General features: G+C 41.6%; 1 protein-coding gene across 2 annotated transcripts in view; it reads right to left on the bottom strand.

Annotated features, from left to right (window-relative positions):
• MCTP2 (multiple C2 and transmembrane domain containing 2) overlaps window positions 1–6,975 on the bottom strand; it is a 119,942-nt gene extending 112,967 nt beyond the window's left edge. For both annotated transcript variants that reach the window (XM_064669067.1, XM_064669068.1), the window contains exon 1: window positions 6,854–6,975. The gene's annotated coding sequence lies outside the window, so the exon portion shown is untranslated. The remainder of the gene's footprint in view (window positions 1–6,853) is intronic.
• Window positions 6,976–15,008: the final 8,033 nt, after the last annotated feature.

Genomic DNA, 15,008 nt, shown 5'->3' with positions numbered 1-15,008 from the left:
GTGACAAACCTGCTCTGTGAAAACCTGCAGACACATTATACAGTGGTTAAGAAACGACTTGGTTCTGATTCATCTGGGGTACACCATAGGCAGGGTGGGGTTAAGTTTGCTAAACTTTAAATACCTTCCCATAAGCATATCTACAGCTTCTTTCTCATGCTGCCCAACCACACTGGCTGCTCCTTTGTACACTGCTACCACAGTGGGGTTTTTTGTTTTTAGTTCTCCTTTCATGCATACATAGCCTCAGGCAGGATAGTTTAAAACAGATCAAGCTGACCACCACACTTGTCATTATCGTGGCCCATTCATATATTCTCAAAGTAAATGTTAAGTGAACAAATTATGACCACTTAGCCCTTAATTAACCGACAAAACACAGAGTTTATTAATCACGGATGTATAGTTCTGGTGAATACTGACTAAAAGGTATTTTAATTCAGCTGTCATAATTACGTAATCTCCTGTTTTGGCTCAAAACCAAAATTTTTCAACAGGCGTCAATAAAAACCTTTAAAGATGTAGTAATGTTTTTTTAATGGATTTAAGAACTATTCTCATTCCAGTTCCCTGTGTCCAGCAGATATGGACAGGAGTCAGCAATTTGGCAAGTGCCTTGAAACACAAACTGCTCACAGTCAGATATACAGATTTGGAAGTTTTCTGATTCAAACAACTTTTACACCCAAGTAGATGAATGCATGATCTTCTCCAGCTTTCATTTGCTTGGTACCAAAGACCAGACAGATTTTTTGCTAAATGCTACTATAAAGCATGCAAGGTTGCTTGGTTGATGTGAGAGACCAGAAATCTTCCTGAACACAAACGTCTTCCTTTAGCTTGTAAAGAGATTTGTATCTTAAATTATAGTTTTAAAGAGATGAACAAAATTCAGCCACTTACACATTAAAAATAAAGTAAAATCACATCCCAACCACAAAAGCACTATTCCCACTATCCGAATTTGGGTAGGGAGTATATATTCTAAAATAATTACAAACAACCTCAAATAGCAGGATTTCTACAAAATCCATTATAATATATAACTGGAATTAGATGTTCGCATTTAAAAAGAGAAACAAGACAAAACAAAACTCTACAGTTAATTGTTTCCAAGTACAAGAAACTGGGAACAAAGCCTGCTATTGAATGAGCATTAATGACTTGCCATTTGGTTCTGCAGATGTTTCCCATGAGGGAAGACAGCAAAAAAACATTCCTCTTGAAACCCAGGGAAGCAGCAACAAGGAGGTGAGTTATGCTTATTCATTTGGATATTTTTATTTGAAATTGTCAAAAACATTAGGTTCAATAGGATTTTACTTCAAGGGGAACCTGTGTCCAATAAAATTTCAAAGAACTGAGCTCTGTAATCCCTCCTCACTTAAACCCAAATGAGTCAGGCTTTAAAAAAAAAAAACAAAACATAGCCACGACAAAATGAGCTAAGAGAGAGATTGCCCCATCCTCGCTGACAGCTCCAGATCATCGCCACCTCCACATCAATGGCAACAACGACAAATGCCTGCTCAAATAAATTAGCATGGCCATCTCGTTCCCATTCATCTCCATTAAAAGATTTTCAAACGACAGAGACTATATACCCTGTGCTAGCTAGAGCAGGGCTTATCTATTTGGGAGGGAAAAATGAAAGCACACTCATAAATCCTGAAAAGAGCTGCTTCTATGTCTTAATTTACAGCGTTACACAAAGTTAGAAATCTCTTATTTCTAAATTAGCTCTTTTCTCAGATCTTAAGGCAACGAAGCTATACAATTCCAAGAATTTCCAAAACAATGAAATTCCCCCAAACCTAAAATTTCCAGCAAAACAAAATTTACTTCACAGACTACAACTGTAGTTCTTAGGAGTGGGCAACAGGAAGAACTGTCAAGGGTACAAGTACTTCCCAGAAAGGAAGGATATGAATAAGATCTCCTTTTTTTTTTTTTTTTTTTTTTTGCCCCATCCCAAAAGGCCAACAAAACAAAACAAAGATCTCAAAACCTACGTTAGTATTTAGCTTGCATTTTAAAGCAAGTTGTTTTTTGTGGGAAAGTGAAAACACGCTAGTGAAGGAGCACCTGTGTAAATACATATGAAACAGGCACCCACCACGGCAGGCAGAAAAGTCACCCCCTGGGTCCCTCTGCTCCGACTCTTAACCAACAAACCAGGAGCAAGAAAGCAAAATAACTGGGTTTAACTAAGGACCACCAGACAGTGTTACCAAGAGGCTCCCCTGCAAGACCAACCTACCCACACAGGGGTCCTCTCTGGTGCCAGGGGAGGTCGGACACCTACACGACTGCACTGGAAATGTTCCAGCTCCAATTCCACAAGCAGCCTGGAAGACTCCCAGCTCAAGGATCTGTTTTCCTTAGACAAGCACCAGCCGAAGTCAAGGGGAAAGGACGGAGGAAACACACAATTTGTCCCCATCAGCCCTGACGTAGGTTTTAACAGGAGGCAGTGAAAGTATCAAAAGAAAGGGTTAAAAAAATGCCTAAAGGTCAGCAGGTTGCTTATATAAAGATAATAAAAAAGGCTCCTTGGAAAAGCACTAGACATTTAAGAAAACAGAAATCAAAACTGAAATCATAACATCCTCCAGATTTTCACACAATAATCCAATCATTTCACAAGTGATAAAACAATTGAGCTTCGCAGCAGTAGTGTAGCCTTGCAAAAGGTCAGCTCAATCTGTGTTCTTAACAGATTATAGTTATGAATAGCCAGTTAATCAAAATTTAAAGAAACACAACATTGAGCACACTATTTACCTCAGGTTTTTCCCCCGAGTGTGAAAACTGAAGTTACATCTAACCTTCACCTGCTTGGAACCATTCCAGACAAAGTAGCAGTGATCTCAGGAAAACCCATCCACATTTCCATCACATATAGCATGCAAGGGGACTACATCACTCCAAATATCAATTTAGCCCAATAAGCTGCCTCTGACTGAAAACAGATGCTCAGGGAAAGAATATAAGGTCAGGAAATTATACTGTGATTCTGCCTGCAAAATAATCTCCTGGCTTCCAGGAATCTGTGATTTAGAAGTTGCTTCAGCTAAAAATTGTATCTGCATATTTGTGATTAACAGTCCCAGCATACTTTTTCTCTATTAATTTACCAAACAACTTCTAAAATTCATTTGTATCTTAACAGGAAGATATTGCAGTAATGAGTTCCATACACAAATTATGCTTGTGTGAAACAGAAACATAATTTAGCTATGGAAGCATTTCACTTTTATTGAAAAGTACCATAGGAAAGAAAAATCATTGAATCTTGCTCATTTATTCTCACCTCTTTAAAACCTTGAGTTATGTGAAATTAGGAGTAATTGTTCTCTGCTTACTCCACATCACTCAGATTGCACCCACTTCTGCATTCTCCTCTCTAATGAGCTCTCTTAATTGAAAAGCACAGTTCATTCAAGGAGCCTGGTTAATGTTACCCCATCCAAACTTAACTGGCACACACCATAGACTTTTTTTTTCCTGAGATAATTGATTTGCCTGAAAACGTACTGTAGTACAAAACAACCTAAGTTCAAAACCATCTAAGAGTGTTTCAAGAGAAGTTAATTAGCATCTTATTTTCTACAGTCTTAACAAATATTTTACCAAATAATTTCTCAGTTGAAAGAATAGTTTAAACAGTTTGAAAATTACCTCTGGTTGTGTAGCTTTTCAAAGGACTGAATTTTTTTATTAGGAAAAACTAGCAATTCCTAAATATCTTTAAAAAAATGATAGCAAGATCCTCCTTTATATCACTCCAGAGTAGCTATATGAAGAGTTAGTGTAAACACAATTATACTCATGCAAGTATTTACCCTGCCCTGGCACAGCAAGGCATGTGGCCACAGGCATGTGCCAAAAGTCAAGTTTGCCTTAGGAGGTGCCATCATCAGGGCAGGATAGGCAGACTGCATATCCCTAGTGCCTTATACTCACATGAGCCAGGGAAGATGGAGGACATCTAACAGAAGTGAAGTTGCCATTAACAAAGCTTCCTTACTACTGATCCCTAAATTGGACCAAAACCACCTGCCCACGCAGCAATCCGCCCACTCCATGGCTATGCTGGTAAACCTGTAGTTACACCCAAGCTGATTTCTTCAAGGCAGAAATTGCCAAGCAGATAATAAGATGATCAAACACTTGATCAAACATGGGAGACATGGCCCAGTTTCTCTTACGGTTCCTCATTAGGACCCTCACACAGAAGACAATGGGGTGTTAAATTCTCACATGGAGTACAGAAAACCTTACACGGATTGCAGTGGAATACAGAAAGAAAGACTTGCTATTGAAATATGAGTATTACCTAAATATGAATATTCCATCTGGTTCTATGATTTGATTTTTTTAGAAAATAAAGGTGCACTCAGGTACAGCTGTTACTCGGATACACAATTTGAAATCAGAGTTTAGGGCACTCCTGCTTCCAACATCCTCACAATCCTGCAAACACCTGTTTAGTCCTAAGAAACAGATCCCTTGAACCCAGGGAACCTTTAAGTGCTTAACTTCATTAGGAATAGACTGAGGAAAAAATTATCTTTTTCTTATAAAAAGCATCTATACAAGCGTGTTATCTAATAAGTACAAATGGAAGTAAAATGGGAATGTGGGAAGGGTGCCAATGTAAATCCTTCAAATCTGAGGAAATCGGGAGCAATTTTCCACTCTAAAATGGAAACAACACAGAGGAAATGCAGAGCATATTTGGCATGCTTTGCTCTCCTCCACTAAGGTAAAACTTCCCTCTCCCCAATGCCCAGGCAGAGGGACCCCAGCCAACGTGGAAGTGATGAGACCCCAACTCTCTGCACCTTGGACACTGGAATTCAAAGCCCCAGTTCATGATATAGGTGTTGGTGAACAAAGCACATAAACCCCAAAATTCTCATAACAAAGGGACAGCACAAGCTATTGCACATCTTGCATGTATTTGATGGCCACTGGTGGAGGCCTCATGGCAACCTTCAGCTATCAGTAAGAAACTAGTAAGATGAGATGGCCAAATCTGCACAGTAGAGACTAAAGGAGCAGAAGCTTCTTACTATCAAAAACTCAGTATTGCCTGGAAATCTCAGTGGGAGAAACAAAGAAGCTTCTGGGATGAGGTTTATCCCCTGTTCCCAGCCCACTTCAGCCACACACAAAGCCTGACCCCAGCTTCATCACATTCCAGCAAACTTCAACAAAGAACAACCACTGTTCTCCTTAGGATCACTTGTTGCCTGAGTAGGTACATTTTTTTAATAATCACCTGTTCAAGAAAGAGATATTTCATCAGTGCAGGTAATCCAAAAACAGTTCCTTATATAACCAAATATAAAAAAACACCTTGCAGTGAAATTGAGACAATTATGGTACTAATTACCTCGAATGACATGATAAGCAACAATTCTAACACTGTTATAGCCTCATGCACCAGCCCAAGAGGGGATGATTACAAGAATCCATTTGCTATTTAGATACCCACTTTCCTGACAAGGACAGCAGTGCCCCTCCTCATGCCCCTGTTTATAACTGACGCCTTAAATACACACATCTACAAACTATGCTATACTTTCTTTAACATAATCATAGTTAAACTTTTCTTAACATAAAATCTTTTCTTAGCACAAAATCTAACATCCCTAAGAAAAAAAATGCTAAAATTTTTGAGAAATAAAATGAAAATTTCCTCTCTGCACAGTTTTCTTCAAATTATTCTTCCCACTGCTACTGGAAAGTGAAACTACACATACTGAATCCATCTTCTACAGCATATGAAAGCTTATTTGCTTTATGATAAGCTGTTTTACGATGGTATTGAACAACAGCTAGAAAACAAACAAGTAAAATTATTACTCAAATACACCCATTCATCCTGACAGCCAAATCGACCCACTCAACAGTATCATCTCCTGAGAACAAATCAAAATCACTGCAAAATACATGACAAATTCTACAGCTTAATCACAGGAAATTAATACTACAATATCCAGGTGAGAACTTCTATTTTCTTTATGCCACGCAGCAGCAATTCAGATTTCAGTGTGCTTTGATCAACTGACTGTCATAAAACTAAGGGCACCAACTGTTTTCTTGCCAGTGGGAGGCAAACACCAATGAAAAATCACATTGTTTTTCATTTGCAATCATTTGAACAGATCTTTTTTAAAGAACTGTATCTTACGCCTTACATTTCCCTCAAAGGTGCTCTTAAAGCAATTTCCCTCCACTGATGCACTTTTGTGAATGTTTTTCTTTGTTGTTTGTTTGTTTTCAGTTTAGGGATTGTTTTATTATTACTACTAAGTGGCTTATTTATTTACTCAAAGTCAATAACCAACCAACTCAGTTTCAGTCAGCAAACGCACATCGGGATGAATCAGTTCAGTGCGAGCTGGCTGGGTAAGGAGAGGATTTCCCCAGCATCGTTTTCTCACACGAGCAGAAACAAAGATTTATCCACACAAGGTGCGAGCAGCACCTGGTGCAGCATCACTAAAGCGATACCCACAGGAAAGCAAAGCGCGCAGCAACCCCGAGCCTCCCACCGCAAAGTTAGTTCTGTCGGGTGACCGGGGGAAGCACGGACAGCGAGAGAGCGACTCGGCTGGCAAAAAAAACGGGCGAAACCCACCAAATATCCAGAAGAACAAACAAACAAAAAGACAAAACAAACAAGCAACCTACATAACCGCCCCCCAACCCGGTCCCTCGGGTTCCTCTGTCACAGCGGAGCCCCGCGGCAGAGGGCGGGGGGAAGGAGCTCTCCCCGAGCGGAGCGGGGTCCCCGCCCGGGGTCCCCTGTCTGACAGGGTCACCTGTCTGCCGGAGTTACCTGTTCTCCGGGCCGGGTCCGCACAGCGCCCGCAGCCGCCCATCGCCGCCGGGGACTCGCTCGGCGGACGCGGTCCCGGGGCGGGCACGTGTCGCTGTCGCCGCTGTCACCGCCGCCCGTCCCCTCCCGCCTCCCGGGGCGGTGCCGCCCGCCGGCACCTCCCTGCCAGCTCTGCTCCGCTCCCCGCCCGCCCCCGAGCCGCCGGGGCTTCCTGCAACCCGCCCCCGCCAGCATCCCCTCCGCACCGCATCCCCAGGGCATCCCCCTGGGGCATCCTCTTGGAACATCCCTGCGCGGATCGTTTGCCTCGGAGCATCGCCGTCCCCTCTCGGACCTTTATCCTTCCCGCCCACTCCCCACCAAGACCAAAGCACTCCCCCCACCAAACCTAAAACCCCAGAGTTTTGTCCCCAAAACCCAGGGACGTCGGGGAAGGCGGTGGCAGAGGGCAGGGGACTGGCAGCACTTCCCTCCCTGGAGAGTCCTGGGTGAGGGTGGAGCCAGAAAGGAAACTACAGGAATGACGAAGGGCCAAGGGAAATAAAATCAACAGCGGCACTGCTGCCACGTAACACTTGTTCTTGGCTGCATCTCCCAACATGTTTTATTGGCAGCATCTCCAGGTGCCTGACAAGGGAGCCAAGGACGGTAGCTGTGTTCCAGGCAAGGAAACTGAGGCAGGATTGGGTGAGCTGACATGCTTACCTGTAGCTGAAACATGGCACCACACGTGTTTCTTCATGAGTTCGCCACAGCATGGAAAAGCAAACAGCTCTCAACAGCACCTCCAGCACCAGGTTGTTTCTGGAGCACCCTGGGTCACACACTCCACCACACACCTTCCCAGAGAGCTCACACACGTCACCACTCCCACCTGTGGTGTTTAACATCCATTGAGGGTGGTATCACTACATGAGGTGCAGAGCAATGGGATGGGGAAAGAAAAGCTTGGTGATGGAGTATATTTACATTCCAGACATATGATTCCAATCAGAAATTACATGTTGTCTAAAGGCATAGCTGACGTAGTGACACTCACCTCACAGCATCGACTGAAACTTGGTGATGCAACCACGTTATGCCATTGCTACACAGAAGTTGTCGTGGACATGTGGTAAGGGTTTGTCACAATGCAAAAAATTGTTCACTAATCGCTGAATAAAAATGTGGGGAAAATATAAAAGCCGTTACTCCAATTTTTTCAGCCAGATCTGGAGAGCGGGAATTCGGACATACTCACAGTCCTACACAGATCCACAAAATCAGGATCAAGGAGCCAGCAGTTCAGGATTAAGGAGCTACACATCAGTAAGATTATTGTTTGGACACATGAGCAATTTTAGAGGAACAGGGCATTAAAAAAAAAAAAAAAAACTGACAATTTGCCTCCTGACATAAAGGTCATGTTTAAATGGCCAGATCCTGCTGTTCCAGCACAACCTCAACAATAACATGGGTTACTGCAATCAGTATTACAACAATAAGCATACAGCAAGTCGTAAAGTGCATAGAACTTCCCAAAGTTTTGCTAAATGCTAAACAGGCCAGTTTTACTCAGCTCATGCAATCAAAACTTCAAGGGGAAGTTGGCTGAGAACAGAAAACTAATCAACAACCTCAACTGAAAACAGATAAGAAAGAAAACTTATGCCACTAATGTTTTTGTCTTCCTTTCATCTAAACCAAGAAAGGTATCAGATTCAAATAATTAGATAAGTTTAGAACTAAAACAACACGGTCTTCAAAATACTTTTCTGTTGGGTCTGTGATCCCACAAAATGTGTATCAAATATAGTTCTGTGCATGTTCTGTCAAAGGCTACAGCCAAGAGAGAAAAAACTGTAAACATGCCCAAAGGCAATCTAATAAAGGTGGCAGCTGATTTCTGGAGTAGGAAAAGAAAGTAGCTTGTGTATGTCTGCCAAAATGAAATGTAAGAGTGCTCCTTGGATGCAATGGGAGAAAGAGATACAGAAATTAAATTCTCATACCCAATATCCACCCAAATGAGGAATGCTTGCCACAAGTTAGTGGCAATAAAAAGATAAATGAATTAACTATTACAAGACTACCCAAATATTGGCTCTGCAGAATATTAGGTTGAGAAATTTTCTTCTCCTGGACATCATGTAACTGTATTAAGTATGCTGATGAGGCCACAGCATGCTGAGTATCAAGGCTCTTTGCTAATTCACTGATAACCAAGAAAAGAAAGAGAGGATAATATTGCACAGATCCTTGGGAGAGGAACTTTCCATCAGTGGCAGGCTGAGGGAAAGAGAGAAGAAAACATGACAGTTTGGAACTGTCACGAAAACATCAATGTGAGGGTATTTTGTGAATGCATCCAGTGTAATCTGAAATCATTGAGAGCCAAGATATGCATTATTATAACAGTACTTTGTTAAGTATAGGACTTAAAGATGAGCACTAATTAAATCCCACTGTAAAACACATAATAAAAAAAAAAGCACAGCTAAAAACACAGCAAATAAAAATATTCCAGTGGGAGAAATTTAAGTGTGCATAAGACTTCTCCTTGTTATTGCTTATTATATATTATTATTGTTATTAGCTTTCCAGAAATACTCACAAGGAGCCACTGTACACCTTCTCTTCATGTACTCAAAGGTTTTTCTTCTGGATTTTATTAAGGCTGGCATTATTAATTCCTTTGAGGGAACAGAAAAACACATAATTGAGAACTACAGTTGGAGTTATCAAGTCCTACTCATTTTTTGTGCGAATATGTCATTTTCTCACGAAGAAAAGAAAAGCTGTCTTCTCAACAGAGGGAAAAAAATGCAACTCTCTCATTCCCCCCCCTGTATTCTAACTGCTGAAACAAAAAACTTGACCTCATCAACCTTTACCAAAACCTGGCCAATGTGGATCAGTTTGAGGCTGCTGAAGATAATAGTTTTAGCTCCTTTCCTAATCACAGGCTCATCTTCAACCTTTCAAAGAGGCAGCAAGTGAAGCATTGGTATCCAGCCCACCCGTCTGCACAGCCTGTTCACAGCAGCACATCTTCAGGTTTATGAGGAAGACACAGGAGGGTGCAGCAGCACAGGGAGATCCAATCACAGAAGAAAAACAGTCACAGAATGGTTTGGGTTAGAAAGGACCTTAAAGCTCATCTAGTTCCAGCCTCCTTGCCATGGGCAGGGACACCTTCTACTACACCAGGTTGCTCACTGCCCCATCCAACCTGGCCTTGAACGCTTCCAGGGATGGGGCATCTACAGCTTCTCTGGGCAACGTATTCCAGTGCCTCACCACCTGCACTGTAAAGAATTTCTTCCATATGTCTAACCTAAATTTCCCTCCTATGTAGATTGAAATACCCTTCCTCCTGACCTTATGTCTGGTAAGGTCTGGTAACAAGTCTTGGACTTTGGATTCCTTCTTTTATCTCATAGGTAGAAGGTGTTCACTGGAAACACCACCAGAAGTTTTGAAGATCCCTTTATCATGATTTTGTGCTATTCTGTTTGCACTCATCACCTGTTCACCACCAACTTTACTGAATTGTTTACAGAACTTTGCTTAAAAGATTGCTTTGGACATTTGTTAGCCCTGGGCACAATCTCTCAGGTATGGGACTTAAAAAGGCTTTTTAAAAACCCAAAGTGAAATCTCCTGCAAGAGCTAAGTGTTGTGTTTTATTTCTTTTGGACAAGTGGGTTCTAGGAGTCCTGATGACCCCAACACAAAGAATTACAAATCCCTAAGTAGCAGCTCATTTTCCTTGCAGCTGAGCACCTGGTTTACAAGCAGAATTTGGAGCAGGACCAAGAGTGTGCTTGCTCCTCAGGTCTGCAAGCATTAAGCCATTCCCAGAATGCAAACTAAGCTAACTGCAAGATTTAAGCCATTCTGTGCAACTGCACTCAAGACCATAGATTTAAGCATGTCAATAGTTTGAGATTAATGCATGAATAACGATAATTAGTTATGGCTTGACTACTCACTTTCAGCTCCAACAGATTACCTTGAAAAACCACATATTTTTATCCCACTTAACGTCAGCATGATTCACCTTATCAGCTAAATGTGTGATACTCTCTTTAGGGCTGGGTTCTCTGCTCTGAAATGTCACTGGCCATTTTTTGTCTGAACAGCGGAAATGCCGCATGTGGAAACCTGAGCTTGAACTTCAAAGAAATGAAACCATCACAGCCTCAAGCTTCCTCTTCTCTCTCTTTCAATCCCGTGCCCTGTTTCTATGCAGCTTCATCATTTGAACAGCTCTAACTACCTTTTGATCAGCTGTACCTGGTGAGAAAGAACAAAGATGTGAGACAATGGCTTCAGCCACTCAGGATTAACAGCTTTTAAATGCTATTTAAGCAGGCTGTATTTTGTGACAGAACTTATAATTAAGTATTTATATCAGTCATTTTTCTGACAATCTATTGAGCAGCAGTGCAGGGGACTGTTTCTTGTGCAAACAATGAACTTTTAGGACATTTGAAAATTCAGCTTCTGATTCATCCCAAGAGTAGTGCAGAGCTGAGCAGTGAGTCTATGGGCTCATGAGAGCAGCAGAAAACCTCTAGAGCAAAAGCGTACTTAGGGATTTGAGTAAGGAATTGTATCCAGGAATCTCCAAGGAACTTACCAGCATTAATCATACATCTCAGAAGTACTGTCATAAGGAAAACTGACATGAGCAAAGTTTTAGTTTGATGGTTGGCTCAGATGGGAAACCAGTGACAGTCAGGAATAAAATATGAAAATTTGATCCTTCCAGTAATATCAAAGTGTTTGTTAGGGAAGGAGATGGTGAGTGACTTATTTTGGTTTGGGTTTTCTGCTTGTACTTCTTGAAAGTGGAAAACTGGATCCCAGCCACCTCCTGCAGGGAGGCATTTGGCCCTTGGAATAGGTGATGCTGGCACCTCACAAGCTATGGAGAGTCTGAACAACACAAACAAGTTGTGAACATGGGGTTAGGAAAATGAAAAAAAAAAAACAGTCTTTCATTTTTTTTTTGTAAAATTTCCCCTGAATATCCTCTCCCTTTCAAGTACAGAGTTATTGAGAGCAGATTATTGTTGTACCATTACTCCTGCTTTCTCACAAAGTGATCCTCATGGGAAGAACATGCAAACACAAATTAGAGGTTAATGGTGTACTCCAGACCTAGTCCTGGATCTAGAGAATAGGGACATGAATGTAAGAGTTTTACTCTTTTCCAGACTCTATTAAGTAAGGTATTTTTTCCTTTATGTCTGTTTTTAGGAAAATGCATGTTTAAGAGAGTATTTTCCTACCCTGAACCACATCTCTTGGAATTGGTATTTGCTCATAAATTGCAATCTAGGATAGCTGAAGGAAGAAAGTTATACACACAGGTTTTAACACAGTGTTTACTAATAACTGATAGCTAAGAAACAAGATTTGCCTTCCTCACAACTGACTTGAATCAGGAAAAATAGTTTCTTGTTTTTATTTCTGTTACCGTTAAATTTTTTATCACTTCATTATAGTACAAAAATCTCACTAAGCTGAAAATCCAAAGTCTAAAACTGGAGCACAGCAGACCCCATCCCTCTTGGTAATACATATTTCCAGTACATTGTTTAATCAGACCAACTAGAAATGCTGACTCTGAGGGATATTAGTCTTGCACATAAATCTAGATGTTGAATGAGTTATTCAATATGAAGGCTCCTGGATCAGAACAAGTGTTTACATACAGTCATGGCCACAAATCTACTTAGAGCCTCACCTAGTGTTGCTCTCCCAGTGTGTTATCCCATAACAAATAGAAAGACTCCATTCTAAAAAACACTGACCTATGGACTCTAGTCTTTTAATTGCAATTACTTTTTAATATTAAAGACCCAGAAATTACCAAAGGTGAGCTGAGAATTACCATAACTAAGCTTAACATGGTTTGAGAATGACAAGTTAAAGGTGACCAGCCTGCAAAGCCAGGCCAAATGTCACGTATATTCTTAGAGCCACCAGTAGATAGATCCCTAAGGGGCTTGATGGAATTGTTAAAGGCTATCACACTTCCTATGCCAAGGACAGCTGCACTTGCCAAGGAGGTTATCAATTCCATCTGCACACTACCACCCTGAGCCAGACATTATCACACACAGACCTGTCAGCAGAGCTGCAGCTGTGAGATCTCATTAATCCTCTTCTGTCAAAATAAACTGCACTAGCAGAACCCTATTAATTAAACTCGTTCACCTTCCTCCCTTGCCTGCTGCAGTCATGTCCTAACTAGCTCATGTAGGAGCATCTCTAGTCCCCCCATCCCTCTCCTGTTCTCAGCTGCTCCAAGAAGGCTGGAGATGACTAAATCTGTAGGAGGGATAATAAAACTCATCAAGCAGAGCACAGTTTCTGTGCTTCAGTGTGATAGGATCAGAAATGTTAAAAACCAGCAGTGCCCATAAGCAGGCCCCAATTGGACACTTGCCAAGTGTGATCAAAGGCCGTTAACACAGCACAGCTCCTCACCCCACTCTCAACCATTGTTCTCCAAGACAGCAATTCCTAATAGGAGAGGTGCTCTGCAGAGGGCTTTGACAGGCTTCAAAGGAGGTCTGTCATCCAGGCAATCTTCAGAACAGCCTAAGAGGAGGGCAGGAAATTGTGTCAGAACAAGGAAATGATAAGAATAACTGCCTATTTTTGTAACTATGGATTTGTTGGTAATGGATCGTTCCACTGATCCATCAGTTTCCCTGCTCTGCCTCCATCAGGGACCAGTATTTGTCAGAGCTGAGAAAAGTGGAAACTCCAGAGAAAGGATATGGGCAATTGCACAATGCTGGAAGTTCAGGGAAATTGTCCTCAGCAGCTTCAGGAATGGTTAAGTTTTCAAATGAAAGCACAATACCCAGGAGCAATTATTCTAGCTGTGTTTTTCCTACTTCGTCAGCCTATGCACTCCAGAATATAAACAGGAATGATGAGTTACAGTAACTGGTGACTGTCCGTTTCCCAGCAAAGCCAGTGGGCTCAGTTTCTCATTCTCTTTCCTTATTGTGAACCAGATGTGATGATTTCCCAGCCTACCTAGGAAAACCTACCGGTGATGGAAAGCAAAGAGTTCTCTCTGTGAAAAAGTGAAGATCTGAGGTTACTGTAGAAAGTGTTGGTGGAAGAGACACAGGGTGGAGTGTGAAGTGCTGGGGTAAGGCCTCAGCTGCTATGATTTAAAACAGCCCCTGAGGCTGCTCTAATTTACTTTGGAGCCTTTCCTAGAACAAGGTTGAACATTCTGCAGACAGGACATGAAACACAAAAGCCTTTTGCATAGGCAAAAGCAAATGAAACAATCCCTGAGCACAAGTCTCTAATCCCTCCTGTTTAAAAGTCCAGGTGTTTAGACTGGGAGTTTAAATCCTTGCACAAGTGAGGCCAGGTGGAAACCCCTCCTCTGTGTACACAGCTATGTTCCCTTTCCTCTGGGCTTGACAGAATTCAGCTTGAGTGTAGATAATTAGAGGGGAAAAAAAGCACAGAGCAGCCTCTGATATAACATAAAAATAAAAAATGGATGAATTTGAGGTGTAGAAGCAAGAGGTAGCACTTAGCTTTGAGAACACTCATTAAAATTCATCTTCCACATGTCCAAGTTGTTTATGGAGGATCAGCACAGCCATTCAGTCCCAATAAACTACAGGAGCCAGTCTAGAGATTTATGGCACTGCAGCCTGAAAAAAACCACCTAATTCTTGTCTCAGCAGCTTAAGGTTGATATAAAATAAATATGTATACAGAAAAGTATTTTGAGCTTGCTTTCCCCTGCCTGCCTCCCTGATAAACCCAAGAGGTTACTGGTGAGGTTTTTAATATAAACCTAAGGACTAGGTGGGTGAAAGAGCACTAAAAGTTGAGTAATGTTTCCAGGTAACAGCCAGAGCTGACAGTCAGGTGCTTTACACATCCGGCTTCAGCACAGCTGATAAGAGATATACAGGCATCGATAAGTTGGGAATAAAAGCATGTTCTGCTTTGCATAGGGATATGAATAAAGGTTATGGCACAGAACGACCAAAACAGATTGTGTCTGTACATTTACCATCCTCAATATCTAGAGCTAAGATACAGCACAAGAAAACAGAGGAGAAAAACAACCTGTTGAGTGTGGGTGTTTTGAAGGGCTTTCTAATGCTTAGCATAA

This window comes from Pseudopipra pipra, chromosome 12, assembly GCF_036250125.1.
Source record: "Pseudopipra pipra isolate bDixPip1 chromosome 12, bDixPip1.hap1, whole genome shotgun sequence".
Lineage (NCBI taxonomy): Eukaryota > Metazoa > Chordata > Aves > Passeriformes > Pipridae > Pseudopipra > Pseudopipra pipra.
Note: the sequence above shows the minus strand (reverse complement) of the source record. Positions and strands in the feature narration are given on the sequence as shown.